Source organism: Anas acuta, chromosome 17 (assembly GCF_963932015.1).
Source record: "Anas acuta chromosome 17, bAnaAcu1.1, whole genome shotgun sequence".
In the NCBI taxonomy this organism is placed as follows: Eukaryota; Metazoa; Chordata; class Aves; order Anseriformes; family Anatidae; genus Anas; species Anas acuta.
This window is the reverse complement of record NC_088995.1, coordinates 11,956,608-11,979,519: the sequence shown is the minus strand read 5'-3', so window position 1 is coordinate 11,979,519 and position 22,912 is coordinate 11,956,608. Positions and strand designations below refer to the sequence as shown.

Genomic DNA, 22,912 nt, shown 5'->3' with positions numbered 1-22,912 from the left:
TGTAGTTGAATTTCCTGGAGATTTGTTTTAACAGAACAAAACAATTGGTGCCTGGGGTTTGCTAGCAAATTGCTTTAGCCAAAGAACAGCTTGCTGGGTGAGGATTCTCAACACAGCACCCTTAGAGATTTTGAGATGCTTCCTCTAACTTGTCAGGGTCTCCACTCCCAGTCGTGGAGCTTCAGGTGTCCCACCCGCAGCCCCACAGGATGACAACAGCAATAGCACACCGCTCAGGGTGCCACCAGCAGTGCATGAAAGTCATCCAGAAGTCAGCAGAAGCAAGTCACAGTTCCTGTCCTACTTGTATCCCCTGTTTTTATTTCCCCATTGTATTTCCCCTTTTTAACCCCCATCAACTGGCAAACCAGACCTTGGCTTTTTTACTGCTTGAGAAAGTCTATTAATGAAGCATTATTGTAAAAAAGAAATGCAAATGCAAGCTTGGTGGTAAGCGTTTGCTAAAAATTTATCTCCCCAGGAAAGTCATACTGTTGTAACTACACCAGGATGACTAATGTAGTTTGATGCTGTTGTAAAAACACAACTAAAGAATCAAATAAGCTATACCAGTTAAGACACCGTTAACTAGAAGGGAGCTCAACGTGACCATTCAGAACAACTTCAAATTAAATCTCTGCATGTCTAATTCAACCTGTTACACCAGTACAAAACCAGCTTGTTCCCCAACTCTGGAAGAGGAAGCTTGTAGTGCACTGGTAGTGCAACAGTGGATGGCCCATGAACTGTCTGTGACACCTCTGTTCCCATCTGATGACCTTTTTGTGACCACTTCACTGCACTCTTAGCCACAATGGATCTTAATAGCTACAAGCAAGCAAGAAGTTTGTTGCAGATAGAAGTTCTGTCTGTGTTCTCTGTCACCTCGTTGGCACATGGGAGCTGTATTGTTTTAAAAAGAAACCAAGCTAAAATTCAACAACACTTGCCTGCAATTAGCTCTTTCGAAAATACATCGTTGGAGCAAAAGCTGTGTGTAAGCTTTTCAGTTTTAGACATTTTCTAACCTCCTCACGTGTTTACTAACACATTAAAATGATTGCAACATTGATTGGAAAAAAGTGGATAACAAGCTTACAGAAAAGAGGGGGCTTTGCTCAATCACAAAATCTGAAGGCGGTGATAAGGTTTGTATCCTGAGGTGACGTGTTAACCAGCCACAGCAATTTCCAGTTGGAAGGACTGCAGTCAGATTTCAGAGGAGCTTGGGCAGAGCTGCAGGATCCAATTCCAGGCTAACACCAGGTTTCCTCTGGAAACAGAGCTATTGAGATCTGAAACCACTCCTTGATAGTACTATAAAATATTGTACACTCCCACATGCAACCCATTTACTAAACTTCAATGCATTGGTCAGGAGCTGGAATTTCAGTCTAGAAATTGGGAAACAGAAGCTTAATAGTTTGTGTTGGAAAAGACTGTTTTTAGCCAGATCACTAGAAAAGAATGGGACAAAGAGCATTCCTTTGGGACAAGCAGTGCTAGATTGCAAATGTGATTCATGGAGACATTTGATCTGATGGCACATCAAAAAGCAATGGTAAATTACACATCTTCAATAAAAAAACCATTAAGTCATAGATGCTTGGCCATGTAGTAAGGCAATTAGACTTCAGCATTATTTGTTAAACAGGCATAAGATGATACAGAGTGAATTTTTTGCAATAATAGCCATTCCTGGTTATTCATTCTGAAGAGAATAAATCTGTCACTTGAGTGAAAACAATTGACAGCACCATTTATTACCTTGCACACTGCAGAATAACAGCACAATTTACATGTTGCCCTTTGGCACCGGGACTCTCAGCTTGCTTAGAAACAAAGCAAAAATATCTACAGACCTGGTAGTAAGGATTTAAGCAGCAGCTGACCTTATGTGGGTTATTTAAACCTCTATAACGACGCACTCTTGTTCAGCCTCTAGTTATCAGGGAAATAGGTTCTTCTGGGGAATCCACAGCCTCTGGATGCTGAAACACAAAGGGTCATGCAGAGGTCTCAGTATCTGATAGTTCAGAGAGTAACAGTTTAGCTCTGATCCTCTGAGATGTCTCCTGGGAATTAAAGATATTTGGTTTCCTTTCAGAGGCTTTAAAGGGCTGGACCCATCATAAAGAAGGGAATTTTTCCCTAGCTCATGGAGATAAATCTTTGCGCTAAATCTTAGCTTTCTTCTTCATATAAAGGCCAGACTCTTGGTACCTCTAGGCCATTTAGCCCACTGAAAAACAAGCCAAAAATAATAAGGGAAACACTGTGTTGCTGTAATAGAAAATAGCCAAAAAGGAGTCCAAATGCCTTAAAATGCTGCCCTTTATAGTAACATCTCTGTAGTCTTAGCTGTTGCCTTGTATGTGTTTTTATGAAGGTTTAAAGGTTTCCTATGGTACCTGTTACCAACACATGAGACTTTCTATTTGGGATCAATTATAATGGAGTTCAAGAAGTGTGCAGACAATTTTGGAAGGACATTTTAAGCAGGTATTTGATTTTTGAATCCAACAGAAATATTTAGGCAAACAGCTATTATAAGCTTCTATCAAGCACCTCTGTATTAATTCACAGGCAAAAAGCTGTCCAGAATGGATCAACTGGAAAATGTCCTACTTTCACCCTTACGGGGTTACACTGTGGTTTCAAGATTAGAAATGGATGTGTGATATAGTGCCCATGGCAACTAGGCCCTGGAGAAGCTTTCTGCCTGTTCTAGGTCTCCGTAACTCCAGCATGTTGAAGCAAGGGCCAAAACACATTGCTTTTCCCCATCACAAAACCACTATTTAGCAGCATCCAGAACAGTTCCTGATGGTTCACGTTGCTCTTCCCTTTGGCAACAACTCTCCACGTTTGCAGAAAGGGCAGGCCAATACCTTGTAATTCTCTCTTTCATTATGTTTAAAATTTAGAATGGGTAATGTTTATTTTAATTTTCCCAACTGTTTGACAGCACAAAGCAAGGTCAAGAGACTGACTGTTTATTAAGAAACTCCATTATTCCTGAGAGCTAATCTACACATTGTAAAATCCTAGAGAGATTAACACAGCTGCTGGCAGCACTTATGCTCTTCTTGAGCACCAACCTTATGCCTTTGTGCTTCCTCCCACAGCATCGAAGTCTTTGCAGAACTCTGAAGAAACTGTCACTCTGAACTGTCCTGTTCTCAGCACCTGTACCAAGTTAGAAGAAAGTGAGACCTCAGTTTTCAGTTATATTAAGGGAAGATTTTAGTACTTTACTGTTACAGAACATTTCCAAAGATTGAAGCCATATCTCATTTCTTAGCTTTTTTTTCTCTCTCTAATTCTTGAGGATGCTAACATATAATCAAAATGTCTTTTTCCTTTTTCTTCCCCCTTTTATATATATATATATATATAGTTGTCATCAATCTGTAGTTACGTTGTCAAATAAACTGCTGATACAAGTATATCATTTGCAGTAATGTCTAGCAATACTGAGAATGGAGTTTCACTTTTTTCTTTAAACACTGCAGCACAAAATTCCACCTGATTTACGTGTTATTTCAGTGTGCCAAAAATACCCTAATCTAAAACCTCCATTCAAATGAACCAAGTGACAAAAACATTCAAAGATCCTGGGCAGCCCAGAACCACAAATGTCCATACCCTGTCTATAGGAGCAGACCAGAAATCACGAATGAACCTCAACCCCTTACTACAAACAGCAAGCATCTGGAGGCTGAAACTTCTCTCTCTCTCCATTAAAGTCCAGAAAAGAAGAATCTAGGCAGGAGTTATTTAACCATTTGTTCATTCAGTGGAAACAGCTTCTCTTAAAAGGAGCCATGGCAAGGCACTGCAGATGCTTCACATTTTTCAGACTGTTCTTTGCAGTCAGATGTGCAAATGTTTGGAAACCCCATGCAAAAGGATTTGGGTTTTTCTTTGCCACTCCCCCAGTCCAGAAGCATTTGTTATCTTCCTCAGGTCTGACACAGCAGTCCTAAAGAGGAATTACACTAATTTGGGTACAGCTTTAGAAGATGGAGGGGCTAGATCTCCTCACCTTTGGAGTTCTCTTAATTAAGCTAAAACTCTTTATCCTGCTCTCTTCCTTTTATCTCTTGCTCTCCACATCTACCGCCTTCTTTAAACAAACAAAATTTGGCAACTGATGAAGCTGCACAGTGCCAGGCTTGTGGGGCAAGCAGAGGTCACCTATCCTATCTCTGACTATGGAGTCTGAAAGCAGAGTACTTAGCGTTATTAGCTTTTCTGCATGAGTGATCAATCCCAAATTGGACATACGGTGCCATGGACACACTGATAAAAGTTGCATTTATTTTTTCTGAATGGGCTATTTACTACTTACTTGTGACTGCAGTAGCAGTCTGCAAGCTATACTTCAGTGATATGCTGCTATCATACTTTGCGATAAGGCTGAAACCATTAGGCAGGCAATAAATAAATAAAAAAGAGGAAAAGTCCTCCTGTAAATGCTAGGGGAATACGTTAAGGCGGTCTGGATACGTGCTTAAAGAGATGATACCCCTGAATTCTCTCTCTGTTCCCAGGCCTACTACTGCTGCATCTGTGCAGGGATATATGAAGACATAAAACAGGCTCCTACCTATTTTAGGCAGGTATTGTGGGATCCAGCTCCACCCACACAGGCTTCATCTAAGAGGTTTTACAGCAGAGAGGACCAAATGCTGCTTATCTTTCTCCAGACACTTGGGAATATCAAAATTCCCACCCCTCATGTAGCTTTCCTTCACAGACCCCCGCCTCACAGTGAAGGCCAGTATCCTTCAGCTTGCTTTACAGACGAGAACTTAAGCCCATTCCCCCTCGTCCTGTCTGTTCTCCCACGTGCCTGGTGACAGGACGAGGGGGAATGGGCTTAAGTTGCACCAGGGGAGTTTTAGGTTGGATGTTAGGAAGAACTTCTTTACTGAAAGGGTTGTTAGACGTTGGAACAGGCTGCCCAGGGAAGTGGTGGAGTCACCATCCCTGGAGGTCTTTAAAAGACATTTAGATGTAGAGCTTAGGGATATGGTTTAGTGGGGACTGTTAGTGTTAGGTCAGAGGTTGGACTCGATGATATTGAGGTCTCTTCCAACCTAGAAATTCTGTGTGATTCTGTGTGAAGCCCGAGTCACAGTCATGCTCTGCCCAGCACCACAGTCTGAGTTTCCCTGAAATATTGCTGTGGGGCTTTGCTCACTAGCAGAGTTTTTAAAAACAACAAACACCAGATGAATCATATTAAAGTTCAGATGACCTTCACTGCAGTCTAAGAGACTAACTGACACTGACGCCCACACAGCCTGCAAGGTGATGGGAAATGATAGCCTGGCTTTGACACACGGTCCTCTCGGTGCCTTTTGCTGTACAGACGACCTTCCTTTGCTTTTTTTCTGCTTCCTGCTGAGCAGGGAACATGCAGACAATGGGACAGCTCCTTACCAATTCAGGGCCAAGCCGCCGTTCCTGAAGGTGACCATGAGGCCTGGAGCAGACGTAGCTGGGCCTTCCTGCTTCACAAGTATCTAGAAGGAACCGAAAGAAGTCGTGTACTGGGAGCAGGGGACTGGGAGCAGGCCACTGGCCCAGCTCTGGTCATAGCTTCTTACAGCATGAGAGAAACACCCATTTCTTTAAAATACTCCCTCAGCTTCTTTTTTCTTGTTTCAGTTCCCTCCTCTGTACTACCCTTCACCACCGCAGGCCTCATGGCAGGCCTCAAGTGCTGAGGAGCCGGCAGCCAGGCAAGCTCAGGTCACTTCCCCACGTACAGCCGGCACACGGCAGCAGCTGCCCGGCCCCAAGCACTTCTGCCACAGCATCTGCTACCCCACTGCTGGTTCTCAGAAAGCTCCCTTTATATACGCAACATCTTCACGTGACAAACACGCCAACGTACACTAACATTTCTAGGTTACTTTGCTCCAGAAGGGTTTTCTCCATACACACACATGAAAACCTTCACACAGATGCTGAGGGTCAGTGTCCCATCTGAGAACTGTGAACCCAAAAGCAGCACCACAAGAGCCAGACCCTGGACGAAACAAGATGCAGATTTTCCCCTCACCAGAAGCCTTCACTTAGATAGTCTTAAACCCACCATAAAATCTCAGTCCGAATCAAGTATACCCTCTTTGAACATCAGAAGAGTATTTTCATCTACAGATTAATTAAAAAAAAATAAAAAATATTCAAAATGAGAAAAATATTTCCATTTCAGATGGTTTTACAAGTTGCTCCAAGTAGTTTGCAGCCCAGCAATTTGAAATGTCTGCTCTTGCAAAGCTGTCTACATTTTTTGGCACAGATTAGTTTTCCGCTGCAAATCCCGTGTGATCAATCTGTTCTTCAGGCAGTGAAAGGCAAAGTAGGAAGCCCAGTTGCAACAGAAACCGATGGGAATCTTTTCACAAGTTTTAATAGGAGCTGAACTAAGCCCAGGGTTAACTCAAGACACTGGAACAATCCACAGCTTAAGACAGACGCGTAAATGCTTGGGATGCCAGACATCAGGAAGGGACTGTAATGACCAACCTCTCCTACCCCAGACACCGATGCTCCCGGCGCTGCCTGACCAGCACGGCCGCTCATAGCCCACCCTGGCTGAGGGCTCCTATAAATGAGAGCTGCATCCGACAGACCTGGGTCTTGTGGGTTCGTTACGGTTAATTATTGCAGCCACCTCCAGGCCGATCGATAAATGAATACAAACAGGGCATACACACTCGGACCATATGTGCAGTGCATCTTTTATGGGAGCCACAACTAGCAGCGTGCCGGTGTCTGTCAGTTTGCTTAACGCGCCCCACGTGCAGACCACCCACGCTCTGCAGCCCGTGAAACACGCGCATGCCAATGAGGATCGGCTCTGCACCAGAAGGGATTAGGAAATCTCATAACTACATGTTCCTCACGGCTTCGCCCTGACTGCAGAGATGGCATAAACTATAGGAGACAATGTCAAGGGAGAAAGTGTACCTGGGTCTCTGATAAATCACAGGAATGAGACACTGCGTGGGTCACCTTGCTCAGCTCCCTCGAGAGCTGCTGGCTGCGCCAGCACAAGGCTGCCGCCTCACCAGTGTGAGTGCTTCCAGCAGGCATCCTCTGTGAGCTTGTTAGCAAACCAAGCCCATCAGCACTGCCATTTTCCAAGCCAGACATTTGAATCATGAAATCATAAATAGGGCTGATCAAATCATAACTAATGTGCGCGACAGCTTTCACTGCTCACTCTTCTTTGTCTCTCACAACAGGAACAAAAGTGGATGCGGAGCTGAAACATGAAGCCCACAACATGTCACAGCTTCAGAGGCGTTACTGGGATTTGCTGGGCAGTGAACACACTTCTTGTAGTGTGATGTAAAACAAACTGAAAAGGTTCTCAGACCAATGGTAGACAGCTACAACACATCCTATCCGCCTGAGCTCAGCAGTGAGGGACGTGGTGCAGATAATCCCAACGCACAGCAGGCAGGAGCTGTGCAAGGAAGAACTGCAACAGGGGAGAAGGGAGCAGCATGATGCTGTCCAGCTAGGTGTAAATGAGAATCACGGGGAAAGCATATTTCTGGGCTATAACCAGGAAAAAAAAAAAAATCATAAAAATTAAAGCAACTGCTAAAATCAGCTAGAGCCAGGGAAACATACTTCCTTTCTTCATCTGCAAGACAAGCATTAACAGTATTTCCTTACCTGACAGAAAAGCCCAAGGCATTTCAGTTAACAGTTCAAGAACACCTTCTGGGACTCCAGGTCAATACTCAGGGAAACAAAGGCTGTTTCCCCAAGGTGGGAGCACTTGGTGTTGGACTCTGCTGCTCCACAGTGCAGCCCCCTAGACGAGAGGATCTGGCACCTAGATGAGGCTAAGCTCATCCACAGTTACCTGAAAACAATCACAGGTAAACCAACGCAGCTATGCAAGATCCACCACAGCAGTTACCCCCCACAAAACCTGAGCCACCAAGCCATGGCACCACCTCTCCCCTTAGCACGTCCCTCCTACACCCAGCCTTCAGTGCAAGGTGCAACCCTGAAGTGTGGCAGGGCTTGCAATCACACGAGCAGCTCACCCAGAAGAGCAGATACCCTTCTAAAAATAGCCCTTCTGCATCAGGTTGGGTTGTAAAAATCAGGTCCAAAAACACTGATGGGGTTATTTATATGAATAACAAATTAATGATAGGTTTTTTGAAGGGAAATTGGTATGGGAGGAGATGGATTTTCCAAAATGTCAGAACATTTTGTTTTGACATTTTTCAAAATGAAAATGTTGACATTTTGCAAGAAAAAAAAATAATTTAGATTTTAGTTTAATGTTAAATGTGGGCTCATCAATAAGAAAACTCAACAAAATAATCCATTTTATGTCAGGCATTTTACGTCTTGGCTAAAAATTAATTTGGGTTTGGGATATGTTTAATTAATTAAACTCTTCTGGAAAGTACCAGTTTCAGCTGGCCTAAAGTGATACATCCCAGTTTATATGTTCAGCCACTGAGACAGAAATTCTACACTTGAATTAAAACAAGGTGGGAGAAGATAAACCAGCTTGCAAGAGCAGCCTTCACTGAGATACAAAGAACAGGCTGGGAGAGGGAGGGAAATGTGCAGGACTCACCAGCAGAGATCACAGGGGAGAAACGAAGAAAATGGTGTAGAAGTGCACCAAACCCATCAGAAGGGGAGAAAGGGTTTGGATTAAAGTACTGGTGAGAAAGTGTGATACAGAAGGGGCTTTACGAAAATGTCTTAATACCCATGTATCCTCAGGCTAAGCCCAGCTTCAGAAGATATAAATGCTTAAATAAACATGAGTCAATTTATTATTCCTCTGTGTTTCAGAGCTTCCTCACCTTCTGCCTGGCTCATTTACTGCAATTAAATGCTTGTAAACAGATTATACCCTGAAAGCTACATTTTCTTGGTAAGTGGTCACCTCAACCTCCACTGCTTTGGCTATGGCTAATATTCCCCAGGTCACACTATAATCACTGAATAATAGGACCAAAATGAATCACTGGGTCAGTCTGTTAACAAAACTGTCTCCAGTATCCAAACCACGTAAGCAACTATGCTCTGCTGATTACTGAGACAAGCACTGCTTACACAGTCAGGAAAAAAATTAGTAATGTCATCATACTTAAATAAATTTTTTTTAAAAATTGTCCTGAACACAGGACATACATGTGCTGCCATATTAAATCAGTAAGTGTAATAATGAACTCTAATCTCATCTAGTTTTGCTTTCTTGTTGGTTATGGTGTGTACACATTGTGAAACCAGCAAAGTGGAGCCTGCTGTGAAACAGTGTAATTTTCTGGAAATGTAGATAAGCTTCTCCAAGCTATTCTAAGAACTGGGGTTTGGTTACCTTGTTTTTAACCTAGTCCAAAATAAGCTGCAGCACTACCTATATAGGCAGGGGATAACTGCAAGAGCAGCAAGAGGACCCACTAACAAGACTGACTTTTTTAATGCTTTGTTTGTTTTTAGTGGCGAGATCTGAGCTGAAATACTACTGACAAGGACAAAGTTTATTACAGCTTCTCAGATGGGAAGCAGGTTTTGAGATGGTGTAGATTAGTGTGACTCCACTGAATCAAGTGGGGTTACCAGTTTATAGTAATTGGTAGTCTTAGCCTGTATTTTCTGTCCTCCTTGGCACTGACTCTGTCAAACTGCATCGATTGTCTCTACTAGGAAAAAAAAAAAAAGAAAAGAAAAAAAAACACAGCAGGTGATAATAAATATCCCTCCCACATTTAGATTAGAAGTTCTTGCTCTCTCCTGAACTGGATTATGCAGGTCATTTCTCCCCCAAATTTGTATACCCCTCCTTTCTTCCTGCTGCCTGTCCCTCCCCCCCACCCCCCCAAAAAAAAAAAAAAAAAAAAAAAAAAGACAACTGAAAAAAATGATCAAGAAAGGTGAAGCTGTCATGAAAAAGAAACACACAGCCCTAACTGAGCTTGTAGCATGAGTGTCACAAATGTCACAGCCCAGCAGTGTGCCCTCATGGGTTGGTTTCTCTATGCCCCTTTGGAGAAGCAATGTGAAAATAGATGCGTGCTCTCCCCCAGGCCAACACACAGCAGAGAGGAAAAGGAGGCCAATTCTGCTCTACAGGAAGCCAGTTCTATATTTTTACATAATAATCTCTATTCTGAGCTTTATGAAAAGTTCATAAGAGGAAAGGAACAGAAAGTCACAGTGACAGTGCAAGTAAAACTCAAAGATGCAGAGCGGTACTTAGCAGTGTTTACCTGCTCCAGCAATTCTGATCCCAGGGCAGAGTGCTGAAGATTAGCTCCAGACCTCATTAGGCAGGATAGAATTATGTAGGATAACAAAGTAATACTCGGCTTTCTTTTGCATTTTAAAAGTGGCTTGAGACCTATAAAATCCCTTTGAATTTTATTAAAAGTCTTCCGCAATCATTTTTCATCTTGCAACCCTGTTGAGCCGAACTAATAAATTAGCATGTTATCTGCGTGGATATCCATTAGAGCTTCAAATGAACATTATTAGAGCCAACAAACTAACAGCACTGGTTCCAAGTGTGGAGAAGGCAGGCTGGTCCACCAAGCAATGGGTACTGAGGATGAGGGCACATCTGCCCCATGAGCCCCCAGGAGATGGGCAGTATGAAGAGCTTCTCCAGCTGTCAAAAGGGCAGGCTTTGGACACCCCAAACAGGCAGCAAGAGGCAGCAAGCCAGGCAGGAACTCACGAGAAATGAGTACTGTATGAAGGCTTCAGTAAAGGCTCATCGGGCTTGTCCTCATTGCAAAGTCCAGGCAAATTTTAGCTCACAATAACCTGGAACCTGCTGCCCACAAGTAAGTTCTGGCTACAGATAAACCGTGTGTTTCAAGTGAGTTGTCTGCTTCGGCTCAAACCCTGCTCAGTGTGAGAAGGCCACAACAGGAACACAAATCTTGCAACCTTCTAGCTGCTACAGCTCCAGGCAGCATAGTGGCAGATAAGATTTGAAGCTGGACTGATATGTTCATACTTGGCATCAGCTCCCCCCATGCCTTTTGCTTTTCTTCCGATGCTGACACTGAAGGCAAGAAGGCAAGCACAGTGTGATACTTTCTGGCTCCTTTGCAAATCTCGTGAGCAAACAGACAAACTTAAAAATAATAATAATAATAATTTGGGGTGTGAAAAGCAGGTGTCATTTGGAAAGCAAGTGCTGGGAGATTGTCTTTTTAATAAGCTTTATCAGCAGTGCTCTTGGCCTGCGAGTGCTGTTTGCTCAGTGGAAGCTGGCAGGATGCCGTCTGTCCCTCTTGCTGTCCTGAGCCCTGGAGGGCAGCAGGTGCCAGATCCAGGCCCATGAAGATAACTGCAGCAAACAGCCAGGCAGAGCTGCCACAGCCCCTGCACTCCCCTGCCAGTCTCCAGCACAGAGCCAGAACTGCACGCCCTGTCCTCCTCCTCCTCCCATGTGCCCTCACTAATTTATTTCTGTCCCCTGCCTTTGGGCAGCTGCTTGCCCACACGAGCAGGAACCTGGCTGCTGAAGCACCAAAACTCCTTCAAAACACAACTTCCCCCCAAGCAGGTGCAGGAGAGAGAGTGCAGAGGTAGGGGAATTTCCTTGCTCTTCAAGGTGTATTTCTGGGATTATTTCCCCCTCCCAGCCACTCTGATTCCCACGACCCCATCTCCAAAAGGGCAGGCAGCCCAGGTGCGTCCCGCAGGGCGCTGTGCAGCCAGCCGCTGCAGCTGCTGACGTTTCGGCTTCCCTCGGAGAAAGCTAATCACAAGGCAGGGATTTAAGGGAAATGTCATCACATGCTGCCTGGTTCACTGAACCACAGCAGCTTGGTCATGCTTCCCTGGACTCTTTCTCTCAACACTAAAGCCGTGGCTCCCTCTTCCAGAGCTCCAGTTCCTGCAGCCCCATCCCATGTAACCACCACCCTGACAAAAATACACACATATATTCCTCTACCCCACCCCCCCCACCCAAAAAAAAAAAGAGAAAGAAAGAAAAAGCTCCTGTACGAGTTGAGCCTCATGATATGCTACACGCTGCCCAGAGTGAATTTCAAATCTCCTCGCTGCTGCTCTTCCCCTGGGGTCATGCAGACACCATTTTAGTGTGTCTTTATTTCCAGCCTTCCTCCTCTTTATCTAATTCTCTTTCACCTCCCACTCCTATCCTTTATTACTCTTCTTCTATTCTTTTCTAAGAGGAAAATGTTTCTTTTTACTCTCAATCTCTGTTCCTTTCCTCCTGTCATTCCCTTCATGTCTCATCCACGATGGTATTTTTGTTCATGCAATAACTAGTTTGCTCTTTCTCCTCTTCCCGCTGGGCTACTTTGATCTACTGTTCCTGTGCCTGTTTTACACATCCCTTTTCTTCCCGCCAAAGACACATCAGTCTATTTCCCAACCCCTCCTCCTTACTCATTTCTCTTTTCCTGCTCTGATCTATTCTTGCTACACCAAACTTGTTTCATGTGTAGATAACTTTAAAATCTGCTCTGCTGCCCCAGTGAGCATTGCAGTAACTACAGGAGGATACGTCTGTCAATCCAGTCATCCTAAGCCAGGATTCAACACCCCTCCTTATCCATGCTCTATTGAGAAGGAAAACCCAGCCCTGGAGCCTTTAGAAGGACAACAGCTCAGTCACTTGCAGGTTCAGCAACACATCACATTGCAGCAGAGATCTGGAAAAGCCCCAAAGACCTGTGCCAGCCACTGCATGGACCTCAGCAGGAGGAGTGCCAGCTGACATGAGTGGCTCTTTTATTGTCCATAGTCAAGGAAATCCCCTGAAAATGAATACACCTCACTTGTAGCCCCATGGGAGCACAGAGAGAGGAACTTTGAGCTGTATGCTCTCAGTTACAGTAAATCACAGAGAGATTTGGTGTCGTGCAGAAGGGAGCCCGCTGGCCCCCACGCAATGGGAAACCTGAGGGTGAAAATTACTCTTCCCTTACACGACAGCCATTTACTAACCTGTCCTTTGCCCTGGGAATCTGTAAGCAAGGAGAAAGAAGAAAAGCCTAAAGATCATGCTTTGCCACCCTGTGCCAAGCAAGATAATGGCGGATTCTGCAATATCTCTTCCAGGTGAAAACTCACTTCTATCTGACTTGGCCACTTTTGGGGGAAAGCAGATATACAGCAGGGAAAAAAAAAAAATGACATGAGAACTGCTGCAATATTCCCTCCAGAGACTGAATAACACTTCCCTGGGGACAGGCATTGTGAAAGAAGGCCTTCTGCAGCTGGAGCACTTGGACGCAGAGCACAAATGGCATTTGGTGCCCAGCAAGTGCCCCCCCCCACCTTAACTTGGGCTGGCTTCTAGGCTGTTTGCCCAGCTGCCTTACCTCCAGGATTTTATGAGCAGCACTTAATCTGAAGGTTGTAACAGAGAGTTTTGGCAACTTCAGTTCACAGAGCATCATCCAGTGATTTCATTAATACCACAGTGCTATGGGACTGGCAGAAACATTGGTATTAGGGCCTGGAAAGGAGAAGAAAAAAAGGGCTTACTACATTTTTATTTGTTCCAAAGAGAAGAATACAGGAATGTGGTGGTGTGCTTACTGTAAAAGGGCTGGTTTACCACTAAACTGAGTCTGAGTTAAAAGACTCTGTTGATAACAAATGAAATTGTGAATTCACCAAAGTTGTTGCAGTAACAGTCCCAGAAACCCAGCCTTGCTTTCTTTCGCCTTGCACACACAGCCATGTGAATCAGCACTCCCAAGACGGGAACGGCATCCAGACCCATGCAAAGACCAAAATTTTCCTCCCTGGTCTCCAGCCCCACATCCTCCAGGCTCACTAATGACAGCAGCCTGCAAGTGAGCTTTGTGTGCATTCAAGCACCCATGAAATAATAAAGGGGCCACAGCAATCTTTCTGTCATTTCAAAGGTCAGGTTCGGGCTGCCCTTTGCATGCCCCAAATCCAAACCTGGTTTGTGGCTGAGTAAAAAAAATATGAGATGAAGCAACTCTCAGCAATTGCTTCACACATACTCACACACACACAGTGCATTGTTCGATAGTAATGGTCTGAAACATTGTACTTCCACAAGACTATAACAGCATCGCTTAGTGTCATTATACAGGGATAATGCAGCTCAGCTGGGCAGCATGAGGTTTGCTGGGTCTTCTTGCTGGGTCTTTTTTTTTTTTTCTTGTTCTTCTTTCAGTACTGAAAGGAAGAACTGGAAGCCTCATGAACTTTGTCAGCCCATCCTAAATAAGGCCATTGAAATAAAAATTACTCAGCTCAATCTCTGGGATCTCAATCTCTCTGTTGAATAAATACAGTCATTTGTATATACAGGGGAACAGTTCAAGTACCTGACAAGCATCTATTGCTATTTTGGCATCTAAGTGCACCTGCTGCAAGAGGGCACAGGTCTCCTGTGTCCTAGATGCCAAGTCCATGGCTGTATCTCAAATGCTCTAGGGCATCTAAAATGTCACAAGACACCTACATTTGGGGACCTGATTCACTCCCCGATAGCTCCGCAATAGCAGGAGATGTAACATGATAAATCTCAATGTGCAGTCTCTCCTCTGCACAATTCCCAGCCCACCTCTGACCAGGAGTATGTCAAGTCCTCACAAAATTAACTCTCGGTACCAAGCCAGTTGATTTGACTAGAAAGGTATAATAAATATTAATTAGTGTACGTATGTATGGCATATATATAGTATATATTTGGGTCTCCCCTTTGAGGTGCTGCTTACCGCTTGTGGCCAAATTTCTGCTCTCAGATATAGTGACAACCTGTGGGCTCAGATCGGGCTATGGTCAAAGGTAGCGCGTGTTCTTAACTTGAAGTGACACAGGTTGATGGAGAAGAAAGATAATTTAATTATCTGACTCTGAACGGATCTTGTCATATAAGGAAACACCTTAATGTGGTGCCAATGGCAAATATAAGTAGATACCTTAATAGCTATCATCGCTGACTGAACCGTATGAATAACCAACACAATTGCTGTGCTAGAAAACAGTTTTTGACCTGCTGGTAACATTTCATTTTTAACTCAGCACTAGCCACAAAACATAAGTCTTTTGAACCTGGAAAGATATATACACAGCACATGCAGTGAACTCCTAGCCTTGAGGCTGAACGGTGCCTTACTTGGTGAAAATTGATTAGATTTGTCAGGTGAATAAAATTCTTTATTAAATTTGCCTGGTTGAAAGTATGCCTGTGTATTTTAGTTTTTCATTAGAGCATCACTGAATTTGTCTGAAGTAGTTAAGAATATCATAAGTGATACATCAGGAACAATTGGACCAAGCCACAGCAAAACCCCCCGAGGAGCGCATGCCTTGCCTATGGAACTGAAGTCTAAATGCTGCTGGTTTCAATTTCTGCCCACCAGAGGGGAGCAGAAGAGAAATTAGCCTGGAAAAATGTATTTTTGTTTTTTAAAAAAAAAAAAAAAAAAAAAGAAAAAGACAACGATATAAACCCCAAACCCACCTCTCCCTGCTCATACACATACACAAACAGCACCAAGAAGGCCAGCACAAATATTTCAGAATCAGCTGTGAAGTTCAGCAGCAAAGGTTGGATGCACAGATTGTAGCCAGGGCATTTTGCGGAGCCGCCCGCTGTCCTCCCCACTCCTCTCCTCCCTCTGCTCCCCACCACTCTCTCAGCACACCACACATCTGACATCCTATGCCTGGGGAATTCATTTCAGTTGCCCGGGTCTGATTTCTAATTATGATGCAGGATGCATGGTTATAAATTTCCTATGGGATACTCATTATATAGAGCATATGAATGTGCTGTAATCAGGCGTATTTGTTGCTATGGAAAAACACAGCAAGCATGCAGAGCCTTCTGTGTGGCATCTTTAGTGTCCCTGCACTCGGAGTACTTGGATTCCTTGGCAGCGTGTGGCATAGCAACATGTTATCTGGCACAAAACCCAAGGACATTACAAGTTTCAACTGGAAAACTTGCAGGGCTCGTTAGCCCGCTGCATTTTCAAGGGGTGTTAGACTTAATGATTTTGCATTATTCCCTTTTAAAGTGAAGAGATCAAAGAAAATAGCATGGGCAGCATGAGGTTGTAACTGTGACCTTTCCCTCCTCCTTCCTAAAGCCTCTTGTCTTACTCTCATATACACCAGCCACATCCATTTTAGGAGGGGAAACAGCATTGTGTGACGGTGTATTCAAACTTGCCATGCTTAAATAGAGCTCAGCTTGGCTTTCTGTGCCCAAGTACACAGGTATTAGCTTGAACACTACATAGGGTAATGCCCAGGTAGCACATGCTGTGCTTAAAAAAAATTTTAAAAAAATGGGAAAGGAAAAGAGAAGAGACTAGAAGCACCATGCTTATTAATTAAATCCTCTGTTAATCTCTTCTAGAAGTGGCTGGTGGAGGTGGGGAGGGTGCCCAAGAGCAGTTCTCCCTGCACGACTGAATTACTGGGTCTTGGTGGCACATGGAAGCGCTCAGACCATTTGTTTTATGCCTCCCTTATTTTAAAGCACTTAACCCGAGGCCAGGCCCACAGAGCTGGAGCTCGTTTCTCAGGGGCTCACGCAGTCTCCATAGGCAGGCAGAGGCAAAGCCATCTCGCCCCGCAGCATGCTCGCCTGCTCATCCAAAGCCATGCTGCACCTGCATCAGGTATGGCTTTCCCCATGATTGCCCAGGCAGTGGGACTGGCTGCAAACTGGAAGAAATAGTAAAGGACAGGACACATAACAGCTTCTTACGGTCACTAATATTTGCTCAGGGCATGATCCAGAGTCCGCTGGAGGAAATGGGGAGAGAAAACTCACTTCCATCACCTCTGAGTAATAGCCAGTTCCCTAGTTCTCGAGGCTTTGACCCAGAGACAGCTTTTCGTGGCAGTGTGCTTGATGTGAGAAGTGAGATGGTGTAGCTGCGAGGAGCTGCCAATACCGTATCGATGGCTAGAGCAGCTGCCATGTGAAAAGCTATCAGAGCTGCCCAGCAGAGCCTCGGTGGTGAACCGGGGATCATTAGCACCGTGCTCCTTATTCCTGGGAGAAAATTCACTGCAGCCCTGGGAAATTCCTATACCCTCATTTGTGGCAGGCAATTTAGAATATATTGTCTGGAAATAAAGAGGGCCAGGCAGGCTTAAGCTGTCATAATAACCACCCCTGCTTAAACACTTAAATGTTAAATGCAGATGCAATGAACAGCGGAGTGTTTTTTCTCCAAAACATGAGTCTACCCATATTGTATTACAGCAGCACTCGCATCTCTGTTCACCTCAGGCTGGAGGAGAGATCTAATTTGTACTTGTTAGCTTAGCCTTGCTGTCCCTATGCAATGAATAAAGATAGAACAAAGGAATCTCTATTTTCTTCTCTAAATTGGGCATCAGTCCATTGGACTGAGTGGTGTTAAGCAGGGCTGCCACCAACTATTTCTGTGATTTCTATCAAGACTAGCAACTCCTACTTCAGGAGAAGGATTTTGGAAAAACAGAAGAGAGAGAGAGGTGTTGAAGTCGTCAGGCTCAGAGAGATGCTCTGCCCTCCCCAGCTTCCTCCATCTCCATTTCTTCACCTGAACTCCCTGGGGATAAAACCATGCTATGGGCACCAAAGATGGGGCTGCCCAAGCCAGGAGCAGCTGCTTCTGCAGACAACCAGAGCAGGACCCCACCAGCTTGTTCTGCTTCAGAAATCAGTCCTTCCTTGCCTGATTCCCACACAGCCATCAGGAGCTGAGACCTTTCGGAAGGACTGTGCATGCAGAGGTGGCAGCAGGAGCTGTAGCAAGACAGGAGGTTGAAGGTGACACACTGGCCACAAAGGCATCCATATCATGCTGGGTTTGGTGACAGAGCTGAGAAATCCCATACAATAGGAAATCCAAGCCAGTGAGTATCAGATGGAAACCTCCCTATCATACATGAGTTGACCAAAAGGGATGGTCTTACCATGCAATCCCCTGCTAGGAGAGCCACCAGACAACTAGAGAGTGATGGATCTGCCCAGATTCAACCAGCCTATGCCACCGGTTGGCTTTTGCTAGCCTGAGTGTAAGAAGTTGGGAGCGTTCCAGTTCTCATGGAAAATGCCATAGAAAGAGGTTTCCTCATAGTGCAAGCCTCTTCTAACTGTCTGGAAGAGGCTTCTCGCTCAAAGACTGGCTGCCTGGAGAGGAACATGCAGCCAATGCAGGATGAGGCCAGCCAGTGTCACTGCCATTCTTGTGCCTTTTTTCCGCTACTGTTTACCTATTACCCACAAAATCTGAGAATCTTGGGGTACTTCATCAAACCAAATTACCACCAATCCTGTTGCTTTTGAAGACCGGTACCCAGAAAGTAGAGACTAACAGGGTTCTTCCCAATCCCAAATGAGGCATTGGAGAAGTCAGGGCTCAGCCTGGGCTTGCTGCCCCACTGGGAGAGGTGGTGGTTCCTCCAGGCAGCTACAGCCTCCAAACCCATTTTCTCCAAAACACAGGCAGAAACATTGCAGTGCATCGCATGTGGACAGCAAACTGAAGGTAAACTGGAGCCTGTGCTCAACTGCCACAGCAATGCAATCTCCATTAATTCATTCACCCGAAGAAATTGTGATGCATTTACCTGCACAATCCTCCAGACTACAGTGAATTTTGGGGAGGCACCGTCACCCGTGTATTTGTACAGCACCTCACACAGTGCCTTCCCAACATCTCAGATGGCATAAAATATAAACCTACTAGCTTCATAAAAATTTACCAGCACCTCAAGCTCATAACTCTCCAGAACAAGTGCATTGCTGAAAACTAATGTCTCAACAAAGGGCCTGTGATATAAAACCAAGCTGACAACAGACCAGCAACTGCCACGCTCCCAAACACATAGCAAGCAGGCAGGTTAATGGCAAAGTGTCATTCATCAAACTTGAAGGAAAACCATCCAAAACATTCTCGGTTTTGTTCGTATAGCTTTTCGCAATGCTTATAAATGAGAAACTTGACAAGAAATGTGAATACACAGTTTCTCAAACAAAACACACACAAAAGAGTGAAATTCCCCTCCTACTTCAAGGGAAAAGTGTCTCATTTGCTGATGCCAAATACTGATTTAAAACACTGTCAGATACAGACCACTAAAACTTCCCGTAATGAACTGTGGTTTTCAGTGTTGGTAAGAAACCTCAAAACACAACAGGAAATGAGGCAAAGGTTTTGTTTTGCTCCCTCCCCCTACCCCCAACTGTTGCTTATATAAAGGGGAAATTGTTATCATTTATTGCTAAATCCATAACTCAGAAAAAAGATCTGCTCTTTCTATTTTTGCCACCATAGCACAACCCCCTCTGTGTGTGCCTGGAAAAGCAGCAGCGAAAGGTGCAGGTCTGCACCCAGCCAGGTGTAAATGTCAGCAGAAGCTCAGCCGCTCATTGCAGGTCTTTCAAATGCTGCTTTTTTGGAAAAGTATAAAAAACGTTTTTCCTCTGTCAGTTGCATCTTGCCAGCAGTGCTGCCATGGTTACCATTTGGGGCTTTTGTTTTAATGTTTTTTTGCTTTTTGACTCTGCTGAATTTGTTTTTTCTCTCTCTGTTGAAGTGTTTGATAACGCTATCTGGCTTTTCTTTCCTCAACCAGAGAAAATTCTTGCCTAGAAAAGTTTTGGAGAAGTGATTTTGTCTTGCCTTTTTTTTTTCCCTGCACATGTTTCTCAACACCTTCCTTCCCATCCCAACAGCTTAATAATAAAATTGTGGCACAAAACAAATGGGATGAAGAGCAAAGAGGAAAGAGCTTCTCAAAACCATGCAGCAGTGGGAGCAGGAGCTGGGCAATGCAGCAGGCTGCTATATCACAGCACCCGTTTCATATGCTGGATAACAGCAACAATTCATAGAAGAAGTGAAAAGAGCTATTGCAAGCTCTCTAATTTCTTGCCTGAGAGTATCCATGGTTCAAAATGATGAGTAGTAGCTATTGGGACAGTACCAGTAAACAAATACTGAAAAAATATACCCCCATAAGATGACCCTCATTTCTGCTTTTAACTTCTGTACGGTGCATCAAAGCTTCCCTGACTTCAGTGCTCAAAACTGGTGACAATTTTCTGATTCTTTACATTTCTTCAACTCAGAATCAAGGCAGAATACAAATATCTGGGGTCACACTCCTAGTCTCAGGGACTGATCACACTCATAGGCTAAGTTTACAAAACTTGAGATAAAGTACAAAATCTGCTTTCTGCAACAAATTGTGCCTAGAAACTACAGGCAAATCTCTTTTAAAATCCATGGCAATATTTGCAGACATTATTTCCCCAACTGCATTCAAATTAGCTATGAATATGAGCTATTAACTAAAGCAATATTAGCATACTTACAGCAAAGCATCTATTGGCACTATTAGTCTGCCTGTGTCACACTGCACGTATTCTCAAAGGACAGAAAATACACAGGACCAGCTCTTTGAAGTGAGTGGGAGTGTTGTTATCCCATGAACAGGATTAAACATAATAGACAGGGGGGAAAAATGACCTTGTTTTTGAGGACAGAGTCCAAAGAAAGCGCAGTAGAGATCCCAGGGCTGCGGCAGTTCGGTAATTCAGCCAGAAGGTGCCATAAATAAGGTCCACAGGCCAGGATACATTAAGGAGGCATGAAGACAGTTTTCCCAGGGATAGAGATGGTAATCTCTGCTCAGCTGCAAAGGGCTGCAGCTGCTGAATAATTGCTTCAATACCAGCAGTTCCAGAGTCACCTTATCAGCCTGCCCTGTCCTGCCCTTGGAGTGGGAGGTTAAGATCCAGGAACAGAGAGGATTTTAAAGGAACAAAGGAAAGATAACTAGAAGGAAGAGGAAGACCCCTGCTTTCTTCCCATTATACTTCCAGTTTGGAGAGATAAGGACATTTTTCTTTTCCTCTGAGCATTACAAAGGAAGCAGGTTAGCTGTGTGGGCTACAATCTTCCTCCTGGAGCACAAGGGAGAGGGAAGCAAGGTGCTTGCGTCATCCGATTTCCTCCTTAAGGCTAACTTCCATGTCCGTCCCAGTGCCCAACCACGGATGTGACATTAATGACATCAACTGTCCTAGAGGTGAGCGAAGTCTCCTCCAGGTAGAATTGACCCTAACATAGCCATTCCCTATTTCAGGTGAAAAATTATCAGTTTCTACCTCTTTTGCTTGGCTAGGGAAGGGAATTCTGGCAGCAGGAAATAGCACAGGTTTATCAGCTGGGGCTCAGCAGTGCACTGATGCTGCTCTACAACTTCTAAATAGCAATGACATAATACCCAGCAATTCAGCACACAGGAGTTCATATTCATCTGTGCTGGCCTGAAAGAAAATATCTTGAGAATGATATAAATAAATAAGTAAATTAAATAAATAAATAAGTAAAAATACACCTTTTAAAACCTGCACCCAGCAGCTGTGCAGCAGAGGGGACCCAGGAGCTCTGACAAAAATGTTGAATCCTTTTTTGTTTTCACGAGGGACGAATGCAGCAGCATGGTGTGCTACCACAGCAGTACTGTGCATAGAAGGTGCCTTTCCAGCAGATCCTCCTCTCTTGGCAGCAGAACCATATCCTGCCTCAGGACTAACAGGTTTTGGAGTGGCTGGAGACTCTTGTCTGCAGGGCACGTTGCAGGCAGCAGTGCCTGGGAGCAGGAAGCCCTGTGCCCATACTCATGCCCTGGCAGAGCCACACCAAGGGACACCACCAGTGGGTGCAGCAGAAGCCCTAGAACAACATTTATCAGTGGTTATCTATGGTTACGCTTGATTTTGTCAGGCAGCACAGCACATTGATGATGTCACTTCTTAAACCACAGCTTAGCATAATTCTTGGGTGCCTTGATAAGTCTCATTGAACTCACAGGAAATTAAGCTGATGATTATCTAATCAAGAGCACAGACAGCAATAATTTTCCCTTATCTCCCCATCAGCCTAGGATCTCAAAGTAATTTACAGAATGAGTAAGTCAAGACACATAACTAATCGCCAAGGGATGATACTGTGCCCATTTTACAGGCAGGGAAACCAAGGCACACAGTTTCCAGGCAAAGGTCTGCATGGCTTCCCATTACATTGTAAATAGACTCACTGAAACCAAAGGGATGTAGATGGCCCCAAAGGTCTGCATAGAGTTACAGATGAGAGCACAGATGAGACAGGAAAAGATCTAAAGTCCACCAGCTTCTCAGTGCTGTGATGGACCTGCCTCTTACAGGCACACCCAGAAAGTCTTTCCCTCTCTCCTTATGAATAGTTACATATACATGTTCCTCTGAAATTCATTCTTACATTGCACTGTTGACTTACTGGCCCTCTGCGGCAAGGGAGGGGTGATGGATTCACATTAATGTGCATCCCGGGAAGCAGGCACATCCCCAGGGGAGCAGCATGATTCATTTTTAATGATACTTCCCTGAGACTGTAGGCCCCATAAGCCAAGAATTACAAGCCTTGAAAGTCATCATCACTGACTGAGCTGTTGCTGGTGAAGGAGGGTTTCCAGCCCAAGTGGGAGTCGTTACAGCAGAGGGATCTTTTTAAACTAAGTGACAAGAATATATTAGGGGAAGGAAAATTACACTTTTCAACAGCTGAAGAAAAGAAGGAGAAAAAAAAAAAAAAAAAAAAAAAAAAAAAACACTTCCTGACAGAAATTCTGATTCAGAAACACGACAAGAAGGCAAATTGCTTCCCCTGTCTATGCTGCATGGAGCTAACCTACGCACATAGGTCAGAGGCCTAGCAAGAGCCTGAGGCTAAACTAATTATTGTGATTTGCTCGTCTTTTGTAATTAATCTAGGAAAGGCTTAAGGCTGTTAGCAGCTTTAAAGAAGTAAATCTGAAGGACCAATTAATTAAAAACAGCAGTGCTTAATGAGGACCTTTTGGTTCTCTCATG

General features: G+C 44.3%; 1 long non-coding RNA gene across 3 annotated transcripts in view; it reads right to left on the bottom strand.

Annotated features, from left to right (window-relative positions):
* Positions 1 to 1,688: 1,688 nt before the first annotated feature.
* LOC137841275 (uncharacterized) overlaps positions 1,689 to 22,912 on the bottom strand; it is a 29,923-nt gene continuing 8,699 nt past the window's right edge. The window contains exons 1-6 of one of the 3 annotated variants that reach the window (XR_011088528.1): positions 20,526 to 20,854; positions 13,377 to 13,513; positions 7,705 to 7,897; positions 5,452 to 5,534; positions 3,102 to 3,189; positions 1,689 to 1,991 (exon numbers count right to left, since the gene is read on the bottom strand). This is a non-coding gene — a long non-coding RNA (uncharacterized lncRNA). Of the gene's footprint in view, positions 1,992 to 3,101; positions 3,190 to 5,451; positions 5,535 to 7,704; positions 7,898 to 13,376; positions 13,514 to 20,525; positions 20,855 to 22,912 lie in introns of those variants that run through there. The other 2 variants (XR_011088527.1, XR_011088529.1) reach the window with 2 other exon arrangements.